Genomic DNA, 14,154 nt, shown 5'->3' on the forward strand with positions numbered 1-14,154 from the left:
ATGGGGGCAGGAGGAAAATTGGGGACATTGGTAGTGGGAAATGTGCACTGGTGAAGGGACGGGTGTTGGAACATTATATGACTGAAACCCAATCACAAACAACTTTGTAAATGTGTCTTTCACTGTGATTCATTTTAAAAAAATTTAAGGGTTGAAGCAAAAAAAAAAAAAAGAACATGACGTGGAAAATCATCACCAATAATACTTTTATTCTGATGCCGAAACAGATAGGTGTTTAAATTATACCACAAATAACAGCAGAAAAGTGGACACTTCAGCTTTCTTCACAGAGTAACATTTGAATTCCCAGGAAAACAGGTCATTGATTCAGATGCGTGTTTGGAAGTTCGCCACATGGATAAGCACAAAGGCAATAGCTTTCAAAATAGGCTCCAGTTCAAAATTCCAAACCTGGAGGGGTGAGGAGTGGCCGGACAGGGAGAAGAGTAGGGGAAAGAGTGCCACATACAGGGACCTCTCCCTTTCCAAACACACACACACACACACACACACACACACACACACACACCATAAAAGATCCATCTAGGTCACTGGTGCACCAAACTCCAGCCTTGAAATCCCACCACTGAGCTGGGAAATTGTGGTAGTGCCGCTGGATGGTGAGCCTGGAAGCCCTGAATTACATTCAGGGACCTAGACAAGGCAACATCATCCCCAAGAGTGGACTTTCCTGATGACTTTGGAAGGCGCATCACCTAAAACAGTGGGTATAAGAAGATAACTGGGGCCAGAGCCAGAGTACATCGGGGAGGGCGTTTGCCTTGCAGGCAGCCGACCCTGGTTCAATCCCAGGCATCCCATATGGTTCCCCCAAGCACCGCTAAGAGTAATTCCTGAGTGCAGAGCCAGGAGGAACCCCTGAGGATCACCAGATGTGACCCAAAAAGACATAAATAAATAAATCACAGTCACTATCACTATCACCCCGTTGTTCATTGATTTGCACCAGCGGGCACCAGTAACATCCCCATTCGTCCCTGTCAGATGCTAGTGTAGCCCAATGGCATATTGGGAGCTCTTTCAGGGTCAGGGGAATGAGGACCATCATTGTTACTGTTTTTGGCATATGAGTACACCACGGGTAGCTTGCCAGGCTCTGCCTTGCAGGCGGGATACTCTCGGTAGCTTGCTGGGCTCTCTGAGAGGGATGGAGCCTTTTGGGGCAGCCTCTAATCACCTTTAAGGTGTTTCCAGTCAGGCATACATGCGGGCAGGATACTCTCAGTAGCCTGCCAGTTTCTCTGAGAGTGAGAACTAGAGATAAATAAGTAAATTAAATAAAGAGATAAATAAATAAATAAATAATAAAGACAACTTCAAGGAACTGCAGCACCAATGGACGTTCTCTGCAACTGGCCAGTCTGAGAGCTCGTGACTATGAGGAAGACAGGGAAGAGGCTGTGAGGTTTGTCCCTGTGTCAAGAAGCCCAGGGGGAAGGAGGAAGAAACAGGCATCAGCCTGGCTGAGGAACCGTTCCAAGGCCAACCCCTGGCTCCATTACAGGCTCAAGCAAGGGCACCACTTCTGACTCTGAGACGCAGCTCTGCCTGGGAGAAGATAGATTTGGGGACTGGAGCTCTAAAAGGGTCATGTCATTTGGAGGGTCAGATGTCCCCTGAGCAGGGGGAGAGAGCCCTAGAAAGAAGGAAAGAAGCAGGAGGAAAGCAGAGGCTGTAGGCATCGAAGGAAGACCCTCCACGGAGTACGCGAGGAGAAAATGTAGCAAGACAGCACCCCATGAAGCTCACCAGGGTGCAAAGAAGCTGAAGCTCTACTTTCTAACTGATATTCAGTAGGAAACGTGCACTGGAGGGGGGCTGGGGAGATGACAGGAAGGGGGGAAAGTCTAGAGTGGAGGGGAGCCTTCAAGTAGGCGGAGGAGTGTTGGATAACACTGGGTTGTCCTTGCTGCTTCTGCAGAGAGTTTACAGTTTATTGACTCACTCTCACCACAGTGCAACTGAGACACACCCAATTCCAACAGGCGCCAATAATCCTCAGTTGCTTTTCTCTTTCCTTTCTGTCATTTGTACAGTTTAGTTAGCAGCGTCCTTTTTGTATGAGCACAGTAAGAGATATATTAAGCTTAAAGTTTGGTTCTTCCTGGAGACATCACACTTTATATTCCAGACCACATTCCTCAGGCCAGGTTAGTCTTTCCTAACCCCAGCAGGGTCCTTATTCAGTTACCACGTTTTTTGGGGTCATGACAGAGTTTGTCCATGACCATGCTCTTGACTTATAGTTAAGTATTATGGCGCTTGACCTGGCCCGTTTTGATGCCAGGGTAGCTCAGAGCTTGCCCTGGGTCCATCAATCCCTCATTGGTACCATGCTCTTGGAGTGCTGGAAACTAAGGGCAACTGAGGCTTAAGTCAAGTAAATATGGATGCCCAGGAGTAAATATTATTTTGGAGTCAATCACAATCACGATCATCCTGTTGTTCGTCGAGTTCCTCCAGCAGGCACCAGTAACGTCTCCTTCTTCCTAGCCCTGAGATTTTAAAAGAGTCATTTCAATGCTCTTTCGGGATTAGGAGAGTGAGACCCACATTGTTACAGGTATTTTGGAGTCAATAATAAATAATAAATAATAAATTAATAAATAATTTAACTCCCAAGTTACATAGCATAGCATCAACTGTCTTCCTGTGTCTATACAAAAAAGACATCTCACCAGAGGAGGTGGTACTGAAGTGCACAGTGCAAAAACTTGTGTGTGGGGGGGGGGGTGTATTTTAAGTGCCTGTTGTAGAAGCAGACTGGAGGGTGGGAGGCACTGGGGAGCAGGGGGCCATTTGTGGAAGAAGTGAACATTGGTGAAGGGACTGCTGTTAATACATTGCCTGCCCAAAATCCAGTCGTGAATAATTTCATGGTGAGTAAACCAAAAACAAAACCAAAAAAAAACTCCATAATAAAAAATAAAATTAGCTAATATAGTTCTGCTTCCTTCTACCGCATGACCAGTGTGAGAGTTACAGGTTAAAACTTTGAGAAAGAAGAATAGACAGAATTGTTGGTCTTCCTAAAATCGCTACTCAATAGTCATCATGAAGAGGGAACGACTCTTGGTCACGTCCTTCTGGGGAGCAGGGGAGACTGGCCAGGACATCTCTGTCACCACCATGTCCCTATCTGCTACCTGCTGTGTCCCTGACCTGCAGTCACTGGATCTTCCAGGCCACTCACTGTGCTTGACTCAACATCTTTGTCTGCATCATCAAGACTCACCCCTTGCATTCAGAAAGGCCGGGGAGTGACGCTCAATTGACCTCCTCACAAGGACTGTCCTCCACTGAGGGAGAACCGGGGGATAAGGAAACCCAGTCCATAACTGAAATGTCCTGAAGGAGAGAGACCCAGCCCTACGCAGCAGGAAGCCGACAACAGCTGGTGGAGCAGAGCTGCCTCGGAGACCGTGTTCTACGGGAGCTCGCCTATGACTTTTCACCCCCAACTACAATAGGATCTGGAAATGCTCATGCCCATGTCTCTGCATCCCCCTGCCCCCTCCAGCCCATATTTTAAGTGATGGAACTTGTTTGGCACTCACATGCCACAATTGTGTGAAATTGAGAGAACTAATGCCTTGTGTCCCATCCCCCAAGGGACTGGAGCAAAGGCACAAAGGCTTGTCACTTGCCTCTCAGTGAAGGGGAACTGGGGCCCTCCAAGAATGTCCTGGCGACCCAGTCACCCTGTGTGGAACAAAGCAGGAGCGTGGTTCTGTCTCGACACTCTCCCCGCCTTCTTCATTTGCTGGAGACAACTGCCCGCATCAACCCCCCTTGAGGGACCTCGCACCACACAGGCTACATCAGGCTGAGGGTGCTCTGGCCACCGGTGCTGGGAATGATGGAAAATCAGAGCAGACCTCTGACAAGGTCAGTATCTTCCAGGTCACCTGGACCAAGTGCTGGATAGGTCGGGGCAAAACCTCAAGGATAAGCACTGATACACTTAAAGCCCTGGCAGGGGTCAAGGGACTACTGAGTGGGAATTGTCATGGGCTCACTCTCTCTCTTTCTCTGTCCCTCTCTCCCTCTCTTCCTCTCTCCCTCTCTCTCCCTTTCTCTTTCACCCTCTGTCTCTTTCTCTCTCCCTCTCTCTCTGTCTTTCTATCTCTGTCTTTCTGTCTCTCTGTCTCTGTCTCTGTCTCTCTCTGTGTCTCTGTCTCTGTCTCTGTCTCTCTCTCTCTCTCTCTCTCTCTCTCTCTCTCTCTCTCTCTCTCTCTCATGTCCCTGGTGCAGGTTCCAGGCAGAGCGAATCGGCTGACATCTAACCTGGCTTATCTCTACCGAAACCACATCTTTGTCTCCCTCTACTGAGGACACTTACCCAAGGTCACTGCCATGCCAAGTCAGAGAGTCACGGACACAAAAATGAGTCAGGATGCCACGGTTCCTCCCTGGACACAGGCCTGGTGGGCGGGGCACCGACCTGGAGCCTCCCTCCACTCCTGCCTCATCTCTGTCAGCTTTCAGCATATCGACTCCTTTGATGGATGGCAATGCCCCCAGGAACGATCCCGAGTGTGAGTCCCACTTGGGGACTGCTGGACAATTCTCCCACTGGGCCCTACAGAGTCGGCCTGGCCCTGACATGGGGTTGTTTCATATGTGATGTCCACGGGACAGATCCTGCCAGGCTTTCAGTGGGAAGAGAAAAGCCTTGCTTTTGATTTTCTTTGGTGGCCCACATCCTTGGATGCTCCGATTTCTGGCTCTGCCTTCAGGGTCCCTGATGGTGGCGCTGGAAGGACCACATGCAGGACTGGGGATCGGATTGCCATGTGCAAGGTTTTCGCTGGAAACCAATAAGACCATGGTGACAGATTGAACTATTGTAAATGTCCCTGCACTGCAAACGGCTGTCCCAGAATCCTCAAGTGAGGATGCAGAATGAACACCAAACCTTTTTCATTTTGTTGGTATTAGTTTGGCTTGGGCTGGAGCGATAGCACAGCGGTAGAGCGTTTGCCTTGCACGCGGCCGGCCTGGCTGAGCCGGGTTCGACTCCTCCACCCCTCTCGGAGAGCCCGGCAAGCTACCAAGAGTATCTCGCCCACACAGAAAAGCCTGGCAAGCTACCAGTGATGTATTCAATATGCCAAAACACGGTAACAAGAAATCTCACAATGGAGACGTTACTGGGCCCACTCGAGCAAATCGATGAACAACGGAAGGGCAGTGCTACAGTGCTACAGTTTGGCTTAAGCCCGGGACTATCTCATGGGCCCAAGAAGGCATATTTTGGCATAAGCATCTCAACGCTGGACATACCATGGTTATGCAGCCGGACCCCATGCCAGGCTCTTTCATTTGGGGCCATCGGAGCAAGGTGGGTGAGTTTCCCTTCCTGCTCCAAGGAGCCAGCCCCGGTGGCTGAAAACTTCCAGAAAACTACCATGCTCACGGATGTTCTCCACACGCTCGGGACGAGCCTCACCCATGACTGAACCTATTCCTGGACCACGCAGCCACATTCAGTGACTCGCGACATCTCATACCTTGCACCAGTAATATTCTAAGAGTAGTGCACTACATTTGATGGGGTTTAAAGTAGAAGGCAACCATCTTCAGAGGGAAATGTATTTTGACAGGTATATATACATATAAGCACGCAAGCCTCAACGTTTAACAACATGTTAGTAATCTCTTGTAGCAGGGCTTGATGGCCCCTGGGTGAAATACAACAATCTCCACAAACTTTCCTCTAAGGAAATTTTTTGGATCACTTTCAGCGGTTTATTCATAGCAAACAATACAAAATAAGTTATTTCGGTTCTGCTTTGAGGCAGGGGTTGGGGTTCAGAATGGAAACATCTGGAATATGATGGTAGGAAGGTGTAATGGTGGTGAAATTGGTGTTCAAATACTAAATGTGATCACTGTCACTGTCCTCCCGTTGTTCATCGATTTGCTCGAGCGGGCCCAGTAACGTCTCCATTGGAGACTTTGTTGTTACTGTGTTTGGCATATCGAATACGTCACGGGGAGCTTGCCAGGCTCTACCGTGCGGGCAAGATACTCTCAGTAGCTTGTCAGGCTCTCCGAGAGGGGCGGAGGAATTGAACTCATGTTGGCTGTGTGCAAGGCAAACGCCCTACCGCTGTGCTATTGCTCCATGAAAAACAAAAATGATCTCACACTCGAGTTCTTATCATTCCCCTGTAATGAGGCAGAGCGGATGGAATTTGAGATGAGGGAAGGCGGAGGCCCCAGCAGCACCTCTGAGAGAGTCAGGGCTCAAGTCTTCCCTCAACCTTTGACATTGGACACTTGTGACTGCCTGTCCTCAAAGCAAGTGGTTTATTGGTTATGGTTTCTATAACCTCTCTTCCCCCTTGGTTCATCTCTTGTTGGATCTCCCACCGGCACTGCTTCCAAGCCATCTGGATGATGCCACACTGTTGATTAAACATCCAGGGGATCTCCTGGAGGTGAGAGCAACACACTTTGGAGACACACTCCAGGGCTGGTAAAGGGCGGTACCAAAGGGGGCATCATCTCCTCATAATTGCTGCCCCTCTATTACGAGCAGTTCGGCTTGGCTATAGGTCTGTTTTCCTTCCTCGCTCCTGACTTACACTCATTTGCCTCGACTCCCCAAGGATACTCACAATTCCCCATGCTTGTGCTAAACTCCTTTGTCCTATATTTCATTCTTCCCCATTCTCTTTGTGTCTCCCCACTCTCTAGAAGTTCCTCGTTCCCTATATTAAGCCTGTTTAATTTTAAGTCAAGGTTGTTGTGATTGTTATTGTCTGCCTAGCTGTCTGCAACCCAATCTCAGTCAATCAGCTGGGAATATCTATCGCTCCAAATACACCAAGAGACCCGGTTACTGCGGTCACTGCAGTACGGTGACAAATAGTCTCTTTATTCACGTGATTTTCACTGGAAACCAATATGACCATGGTGACAGGTTGGACTAAATATCGCTGCGCTGCTGTTAGGGAAGATGAAGTTATGAAATTTGCTTCTAAGTGGATGGTCATGGAGAGTGAAATGAAATTTCATACTACATCAAATGAGTCAGAAAGAGAGGGACAGACATAGAAGGACTGCACTCATTTGTGGAATACAAAATAACATAATATGAGACTGACACCCAAGGACAGTAGGCACAAGGGCCAGGAAGATTGCTCCATGGTTGGAACCTGCCTCATGAGCTGTGGGAGAAGACAGCTGTAATAGAGAAGGGATCACTAAGTCAACGATGATTGGAGGGATCCTTCGGGATGGGAGATGTGTGCTGAAAGTAGATAAAGGACCAAACGTGATGGCCTCTATTTCAAACCATAATGCCCAAAAATAGAGAGAGTATGGGGGAAATTGTCTGCCAGGGAGGCAGGGGAAGGGTTGTAAAGGGGGGGGTTAATACTGGGAATATTTGTGACAGAGAATGTGCACTGGTGGAGAGATGGGTGTTCTATCATGGTATGGACTGAAACTCAAACATGAAAGTTTTGTAACTGTAGTTCACAGTGATTTAAAAAAAAAAGTCTCTACACTGAAACCAGCTGTCACAGACTCCTCAGGTAAGAATGCAGAACGAACCCCAAAGTTCTTATTCGATTGGTTTTAGTTTGGATGTTTGAAGCGAAGTGCTCAGTGGTGCCCAAGGGACTGCGGGGGTGGTCTTCGCTGGCTGACGCTGCTGAGGACTCCGAGGAACATCAGAAGCCAGGGTCTGAGGGCCATTAGGCTCCAGGTCTCCCTAGGTGGGGGACAGTCCATGTGAGCTGCTAGACTCGGACCCTCTACCTGCCCTTTCTGGAAGCGTGGGGCAAGTCTGTACCAGCAGCCCAATGAAGTCAAGTCTAATTGCTGGGTGCTGGTCACCCCTAGCAGTGCTCAAAGCCTCCTGAGTCACCTCTAGCAGTGTTCAGGACCTCGAGAGTTACAGCTAGTGATGCTCGATCCCAGGTGCCCCAAACCCTGTTCTAATTCCCAGTCCCTGGGCATGGCCTTCAGCATTTGATGGGCAACATCCACTGGAGGACCACCTGTATGGACACTGCCCCTCAGCTTCTGTGTCGGACCTCTTTAGACTCTGGCAAATGAGCTGAAACCTTCATCTAAGAGAATCTAAAGCTCAAGTGACTATAAAGAGGGAAAGGTGACCAGATTGAAGACAGCCTCAGAAGACCCACATTTGTTTCTACCAGCTGCCTGCTGTGTGGCTGGTTCTTCCACCCAGCCTCCCAACCCTGAGATTTTTAGCAGCCTCTTTTTACTCGTCTTTTCCCAATGATTGGAGGCTCTTTCAGGGCCAGGGGAATGAGACCTATTGTTGTTACTATTTTTGGTATATTGAATATGCCATGGGGTGCTTGCCAGGTTCTGCCTGTTTGGGCGGGATACTCTCTGTAGCTTGCCAGGCTCTCCAAGAGGCACGCATTTATGTATTTCTCTCCATGATTTGTTGCCTACTGTCTGAACCCCATCAAATATGGTTGTGGTAATTATGGAAAATGGGTAGAAAGTGTCTTATAATGTGTTACTCGGCCAATGAGGAAATTATCTGGTGCCACCGGCAGGGTGTGGCTTATTGGTGTGAGCCCTGGGTCAGCGGAGATTGGGGGAAGCAGGCAGAGAATCTCTGCTCCGGAGTCCCGTTGAGTCCAGAGTCCGAGGTCACAAAGTTCCACATTATCTAGGTTTCGTGGGACTTTATTCGTGCGTGAGGCTCGATTCAAGTGTCCGGAAAGCGGCCTGAAGAGTGGTGGTGGTTGGGTAGTGGAGGTCGGCTGCCAGGGCTGAGTCCCTTGGGGCAGGGAGGGCTCTCACCCACCCCCTTCTGGGGCACCCCGAGTGAAAACAGCCTGGCGCAGAGTCTGGTGGCATGGCTATGGGGGGCCTCATTTTATACTCCCGTCTGGGGGGAGTAGCCAAAAGACAAAAAAATTAATACCCAGTTCATTACAAGTTGAGAGAAGACCAGAGAAAATTGGCCACTTGCTTGTACCTTGCCTCTGAGGCAAGAGAAACTAGAACATTCTAAGAACGTTTTGGCAACTCTAGTACCACCTGGTGGAATTATGGCCTTGTGTTTGGATCAGCACTCTCCTCCCCTACTACACTTTGCTTCAGAGTATTTAGTGTATAAAAAGAACGCGTTTACCTGCAGTTAGATCAGGCCCTTGCCCAAAGCTTGGGGGAAGTTAATTATTCTGGGTCCCTATGATGTTCAGACTGATCTGAGTGTTTGCCTTTGGGCCCTTGGTACTTGACCATGGTACTTGAGACATCATGAGGGCAGTCTGAACTCTGGGAGAGGCTGAGAGGATGGGGCAGCCAGAAGGGCACAACAGTGCTTAATGAGCCAAATGCGATAATACACACACAGTGTGGGTAGAATTAACCGTGCTGTTGGGTAACAAGAATCAGGCCTATGGTGCCCACTCTGATTTAGACCTTGACTTAGCCAGTATGCCTGGACATTGCTAATTAGTATCTTCCTGCCTTGAGATGAATTCTGCTCCATTACATTAGGACCAGAACACAACAGGGAAATGTTCAGACTCCCCCAAAGGGAGGAGCCCCCTCCAACATCCACCTGCCTTCTGGGGTCACTAGTCTCAGGGACTCAGGGACATAGGTGTTGGGGTGTCCTGCTGATCCCAGCTGAGTCCCCCTCTCTTTATAGCACAGGAAACGGGCAGCCGTCACACAGACCCGAGTTCAAATTCAGGCTCTGGGACTGGAGCGATAGCACAGCGGGGAGGGCGTTTGCCTTGCACACAGCCGACCCGGGTTCAATTCCCAGCATCCCATATGGTACCCGAAGCACGGCCAAGAGTAATTCCTGAGTGCACAAGCCAGGAGTAACCCCTGAGCATTGCTGGGTGTGACCCAAAAAGAAAAAAACAAAAACAAAAACAAAAAACAATCAAATCCAGGCTCTGCCACTGCCTCCCAGGTGCCTGGGTCCTTTCCCTCACCCCCAGGGCTCACGTCCTTGTCCACAAACAGCCACCACTGTCCTGCTCTTAGAGCAGTGGCAGGCAGTTAGGGCAGGCATTCTGGTGATGAGTTTTATAGGAAATAATAAAATTCAGAAGCTGTCCAGTCACATTGCCCAACATCTAGAGGGCAAACTTCATACTGAGCTCTTCAGAGGGGGAGAAACTGAGGCACCACTCAGAGAAAAGAAGTTTGGGGCTGGAGCAATAGCACAGCGGGTAGGGCGTTTGCCTAGCACGCGGCTGACCCAGGTTCGATTCCCAGCATCCCATAGGCTCCCCCGAGCACCAACAGGGGTAGTTCCTGAGTGCAGAGCCAGGAGCAACCCTGAGCATCCTTGGGTGTGACCTGAGAGAAAGAAAGAAAGAAGAAAGAAAGAAAGAAAGAAAGAAAGAAAGAAAGAAAGAAAGAAAGAAAGATTTTAAGAGAATCTAAAAACCTTAAAAGGACCAAGGGCAGCTGAAGAATTTTCACCTGTGACAATGCCTCCAGGCTATAGTCAAAAACCCAAAAACCCAGGTGGGGCCCATTTAGGAAAAGTACTACCATAAAACCAACTTTGTGAAGGTATATGGGGTGTATTCTCCAGCCTGGAGGTTGCCCCGCATCTCAGCCAGAGATCTGTACCCTGGGCATCATCCCCTTCTATGTTCTCTTGCATGCGGATCCCTCTCTCCCCCTGCTTTTGTTTTGGGGCCACGTCCTGTGGTGCTCAGGGCTCAGTGCTCACTCTACACTCAGATCACTCCTGAGTGAGCTGAGGGACCACATGGGGTGCCAGAGATTGAACGTGGGTCAGCCACATGCAAGACAAGCGTCCTCCCACTCTACTAGCTCTCTGTTCCTCTGAGTAAATCATTTTTAAAAAATGCTTCTCTCTCTCTCTCTCTCTCTCTCTCTCTCTCTCTCTCTCTCTCTCTCTCTCTCTCTCTTTCTCGCATTGTCTCTTTCTTTAAAGTCTGCAAGGGAAACAGCAAAGTGTTCCCAGAAAACTAGGGCAGGGGTTCAGGCTGACTTTTTATTTTTTTTTTGCTTTTTGGGTCACACCCAGCAATGCACAGGGGTTACTCCTGGTTCATGCATTCAGGAAATTACTCCTGCCCATGTTCGGGGGACCATATGAGGTGCTGGGACTTGAACCCAGATCAGGCCGTGTGCAAAGCAAACGCCCTACCCGCTGTGCTATCACTCCAGCCCCTCAGGCTGATTTTCACTTTTCTGTAGAGAGCAGTTCCACGCTCCAGCCTGAGTTCCCATCTCCCGCAGGAATTCAGATAATCATTCTCCCCACTCCCTAATTCCCACACCATGCAGGTCAGGTGGACAAGGGGACTCGCCCACAGCTAGACGGCTGCCAAGTGGGACTGGTGGGATGCTCTGTCAGTGCCACCCAGGTGTTCATCACAGTTTGCCAGTCCTAACCCACCCAGGGACATCCAAGAGTGACTGAGATGGTCAGGATGGAGAGATAGAACAACTCTATTCTCAAGGCTCCACCCCCTGCTCCCCATTTCACCAAAGTCCCCCCGCTGCAATTAATTAGCAAGTGATCTGCAGAATTATTCACAAGCCATTGGGAGAACCGACCTCTTGGCCTGGGCCACTTCACCCACCTGGCAACAGAGCAACTGTAGAGTGGCTGAGAGTGAGAAGCTATGCAGGGTGGGGATTCGGGGAGAGGGGTCCCTCCCCAGCTCACTGAGAAATCTGCCTCTGGATGTTGGACCCTGTTCTCGTGCAAAGCTGCTCTCAGCTGTGGGTCCCGGCTGTGTGGTTGTATCTGCACCCCCACCACTGTTTACGGGCCCCTTTTAAAACCAATCCCGGAAACCAAAAGTGAAATGCTCTGTAATCTGAGAAAATCACTAAGAAACGGAAACCCCCAACAGATTGTTGATGAGAAATCACTCCCCTCTGCTCCTCCGCCCACGGTGCAGTGTCCCAGACCATATGCTTTCCACAGCTAAACTGGTCCTGCATGGGACTTGGGGCAAAAACAGCAGGGAGAGGCCATGGAAAACTCCGGAAATCATTGCCCCCACCCCAAGGCCTCATCCTCTGGCTGCTCTGCCCCTCACCAAAATCATCGCAGCACTTGGCAATGTCCCTGAACATTCCAGAGACTTCCTGCCTCCCTGCAGTCTCTCTATCTGCAGGTGGAGCCCCCACAGTTTCTAGAATGTTCTTTTTTTGGGGGGGGGTTCACACCCGGCGATACACAGGGGTTACTCCTGGCTCATGCACTCAAGAATTACTCCTGGCGGTGCTCAGGGGACCCTATGGGATGCTGGGAATCGAACCCGGGTCAGCTGCGTGCAAGGCAAACGCCCTACCTGCTGTGCTCTATCCCTCCAGCCCCACTTCTAGAATGTTCTAACACAGGTCTTGCTACAGGAACGCTTCTTCCACCGGGGAATACAGTGCTCATTCTGCAAAAGCCACCTCCTCTGAGGAGCCTTCCAGCACTTTCCCAGCAGAATCCACTGGCCCCATCCTGTGGGTGCTCAGGAGAGGGTGAGTGCTTGGCCCCCCCCGTGTCCGTGGCTCCCCACCCCTTCATGAACTCTCTCACTAAACTTGCCCCTGATGGAGGGATATCCCCAATGCCTTGGAGCTTGCTAAGTGACCTAAGGAGACCTATCCCCGCTGGATAGGAGTGAGTGGATGGAGCAGGTGGGAGGGGTCAGCGCTGAGTCACGGCCAGCAGGGCCTCTAGGGTTACAGCTAGCGATGTTACAGACAGTCCCTGTTCTAATTCCCAGCCTCTGGGCACGGATCTTCAGCACCTGAAGGGCAGCGCCCCCTGGGTCACCAGCCAGTGTGGCCACTGGTCAGTGTGTGGGCTGGGCCCCTTTAGACTCCAGCAAGCGAGCTGGGACCTTCATCTAAGAGATCCTGAAGCTCGAGCGTCTCTAAAAGGGGCTCAGCGTTACCCTACCCTAGCAGGAAAGGTCACCAGGAGGGACACAGCCCCAGAGCTGGGCCTTTGCCACAATCTGTGCCCAGGGCAGGTCCCTGTTTCTGAACAGGAAGAAACTTTGCAGCAGTCTCTCCCGCCACCGATAAGCTGCACCAAAAATAATCGTGGCAAAATGGCCCAAGACCCCACTCAAGGGAACAAGGAGGTTCTGCAGGGATCAAATTCTGCAATGGGCGGGGGACAGTCTGGGAGGGATTTCTATCTTTTTTTTTTTTTTTTGCTTTTTGGGTCACACCTGGCGATGCTCAGGGGTTACTCCTGGCTCTGCACTCAGGAATTACTCCTGGCAGTGCTCAGGGGACCACATGGGATGCTGGGATTCGAACCCGGGTCGGCCGCATGCAAGGCAAACGCCCTCCCCACTGTGCTATTGCTCCAGCCCCCCATCAGCACCTCTTTCACAGTGCAGGCCAGGCCATCTGTGCATGGGCACCCTGGGAAAACCCCCTCCTGCTGTGGGAACCCTCCGCTCCCCACCCTCGGGCCCCAGCCCAGCTCTGGGGCAGCCGCTGCTGTAAAGTTTAAATTAAGGCACGTCTATCCCCCCACTCCCCACCTCCCCCTCCCGGCACCCCCCTACCCCAAGACCCAGACCTGGGGCCTTGAGCTGCCAGAAACCAGACCGGACTCAGCCTGCAAGCAAGAAGAGTTGGTCTGAGAGGGAAAGTCGGCAGGGCCGCCCCTCTGGGGCAAAGACCCCAATGTCAAGGGGCAGCCAGGTGAACTCTGGGTAGGTCTGAGGTTGCACAAAGGGTCTTAATGGCCCAGGAAACTTCAGAAAAAACTGTTAGCCACACACTTCCGCTGCAGGTGGTGTATTTCCACAGCCTAGCTGGTGGTCCCGCAGTGGTGGTCCAGTGGCTCAGGTCCCATGGAGTCCAGTGACTGGGGTCCCGCAGCTGGTGGTCCCATGGCTGGGGGCCCGTGGCTGGGGTCCCACGGCTGGTGGTCCCACGGCTGGTGGTCCCACGGTTGGGGTCCCGCGGCTGGTGGTCCCACAACTGGTGGTCCCACAGCTGGTGTTCCTGTGGCTGGGGTCCCGTGGCTGGTGGTCCCATGGGTGGTGGTCCCACCCAGCAGTGCCCAGCTCCTGCCTCCTGCTGAAGCTGCCAGGTGACCTCCCTGGAGTAGGACTTCCTGGAGAGGCCTCTAGAGCAGGGCCTGGCCCTCGTGCCTCC

Source organism: Sorex fumeus, unplaced genomic scaffold (assembly GCF_029834395.1).
Source record: "Sorex fumeus unplaced genomic scaffold, SorFum_2.1 ptg000125l, whole genome shotgun sequence".
NCBI lineage: Eukaryota > Metazoa > Chordata > Mammalia > Eulipotyphla > Soricidae > Sorex > Sorex fumeus.